The following is a 2,500-nucleotide window of genomic DNA, read 5'->3' as shown; positions in this document are numbered from 1 at the left end:
ACGGGACGTACCCGCCGCCGATTGGTTTTGATCTAATAAAAGCATTCCTTCCATCTCTGGTCGGAACTCTGTTTGCATGTATTAGCTCTAGAATTACCACAGTTATCCAAGTAAATGTGTGTACGATCTAAGAAACCATAACTGATTTAATGAGCCATTCGCGGTTTCACCTTAATTTGGCTTGCACTGAGACATGCATGGCTTAATCTTTGAGACAAGCATATGACTACTGGCAGGATCAACCAGGGAGCTTCGATACAAAATCTCGGCTCGGACGTGCGCCACCCATCGCCGACCGGGTCTCGTAGCCCGGTCGGCCGCGCGTCTACTGTAAGTTTCGGGACTGCACGCAGGCAGCCCCGGATCCGTGTGCCGCCACCTTCGACACTCGGCTTATAAGCGTTCGAACGATCTCCCGTACCCGTCGGCTAGATTGAAAGCGTCTGGGATACGTTGTTATAACATCTCTGGTCTTTGAGTGTACGCTCGGAAAGAAGCGAGTTGACGCGTGCGTTGGAGCGTTCGGCCTTCCGTGTTTCACGGAGAGCCGAACTTCTTGGTACCGCGTCAAGGGCCATTCGGTCTGAGACACCGACCCGCGGTAATGCAGTGACGATAGATGAAACAACGCGAGTCGCGTAGTTTCTTTGGTACGAGGCACGGAACGGTCCGCGAACGCCCGCTCCTGGTCTACGCCGAAGTACGTATCGTGCTCGAGCACGTACCGGTACGGCGTAGCAGGCGGACGACGGGAGACCGGCCCGACCGACTCGCTCCTCTTACTAGTAGGAGCCTGGCCGCTAGGACGTCGGCGCCGGTACGGTGGTAGCACGGTCGGCTTACGGGGCGAAACCTCCGCGGGCTATCGAAAAAATTTCGAACTCCGGGAACTTTGTCGAAATTAACCGAGGCTCATATGACGATGTTCCGACAGGCTCCCGGCCCGGATCGACTCCGGGACGCCGCGCATCGCCTTTCGGTCGACTCGGACCGAAATTTTTACAAGTCCCGTCTGTCCGGATCGACTCCGGGACGCCGCGCGTCGCCTTTCGCTCGACTCGTACCGCAGCTTCGACGAGTCCCGTCGGCCCGTATCGACTCCGGCACGCCGCGCATCGCCTTTCTGTCGACTCGGACCGTAATTTTTACAAGTCCCGTCGGCCCGGATCGAATCCGGGACGCCGCGCATCGCCTTTCTGTCGACTCGGACCGAAAGTTTCGCAAGTCGACGTCGGCCCGGATCGACTCCGGGACGCCGCGCGTCGCCTTTCGCTCGACTCGGACCGGAATTTTCACAAGTCCCGTCTGTCCGGATCGACTCCGGGACGCCGCGCGTCGCCTTTCGCTCGACTCGGACCGGAATTTTCACAAGTCCCGTCGGCCCGGATCGAATCCGGGACGCCGCGCATCGCCTTTCTGTCGACTCGGACCGAAAGTTTCACAAGTCGACGTCGGCCCGGATCGACTCCGGGACGCCGCGCGTCGCCTTTCGCTCGACTCGGACCGAAATTTTCACAAGTCCCGTCTGTCCGGATCGACTCCGGGACGCCGCGCGTCGCCTTTCGCTCGACTCGTACCGCAGCTTCAACGAGTCCCGTCGGCCCGTATCGACTCCGGGACGCCGCGCATCGCCTCTCGGTCGACTCGGACCGAAAGTTTTACAAGTCCCGTCTGTCCGGATCGACTCCGGGACGCCGCGCATCGCCTTTCTGTCGACTCGGACCGAAACTTCGTCGAGTCCCGTCGGCCCGTATCGACTCCGGCACGCCGCGCATCGCCTTTCGCTCGACTCGTACCGCAGCTTCGACGAGTCCCGTCGGCCCGTATCGACTCCGGGACGCCGCGCATCGCCTCTCGGTCGACTCGGACCGAAAGTTTTACAAGTCCCGTCTGTCCGGAACGACTCCGGGACGCCGCGCGTCGCCTTTCGCTCGACTCGTACCGCAGCTTCGACGAGTCCCGTCGGCCCGTATCGACTCCGGGACGCCGCGCATCGCCTCTCGGTCGACTCGGACCCAAAGTTTTACAAGTCCCGTCTGTCCGGATCGACTCCGGTACGCCGCGCGTCGCCTTTCGCTCGACCCGGACCGAAATTTTCACAAGTCCGGTCGGCCCGTATCGACTCCGGGACGCCGCGCATCGCCTCTCGGTCGACTCGGACCGAAATTTTCACAAGTCCCGTCGGCCCGGATCGACTCCGGTACGCCGCGCGTCGCCTTTCGCTCGACTCGGACCGAAATTTTCACAAATCCGGTCGGCCCGGATCGACTCCGGTACGCCGCGCGTCGCCTTTCGCTCGACTCGGACCGTAATTTTTACAAGTCCCGTCTGTCCGGATCGACCCCGGGACGCCGCGCGTCGCCTTTCGCTCGACTCGTACCGCAGCTTCAACGAGTCCCGTCGGCCCGGATCGACTCCGGGAGGCCGCGCATCGCCCTCCGCTTGACTCGGAACGAAACTTCACTGAGTCCCGTCGGCCCGTATCGACTCCGGTACGCCG

At 61.4% G+C, this 2,500-nt stretch overlaps 1 non-coding gene across 1 annotated transcript in view; it reads right to left on the bottom strand.

Moving 5' to 3' along the window:
• LOC124224524 (small subunit ribosomal RNA) overlaps positions 1–249 on the bottom strand; it is a 1,913-nt gene extending 1,664 nt beyond the window's left edge. The window contains exon 1 of the ribosomal RNA XR_006884811.1: positions 1–249. This exon is cut by the window's left edge and continues 1,664 nt beyond it. This is a non-coding gene — a ribosomal RNA (small subunit ribosomal RNA).
• Between the last annotated feature and the right edge of the window lie 2,251 nt (positions 250–2,500).

The sequence above is a fragment of the Neodiprion pinetum genome, unplaced genomic scaffold (genome assembly GCF_021155775.2).
Source record: "Neodiprion pinetum isolate iyNeoPine1 unplaced genomic scaffold, iyNeoPine1.2 ptg000176l, whole genome shotgun sequence".
Classification (NCBI taxonomy): domain Eukaryota; kingdom Metazoa; phylum Arthropoda; class Insecta; order Hymenoptera; family Diprionidae; genus Neodiprion; species Neodiprion pinetum.
This window is presented reverse-complemented; position numbering and strand designations above follow the sequence as displayed.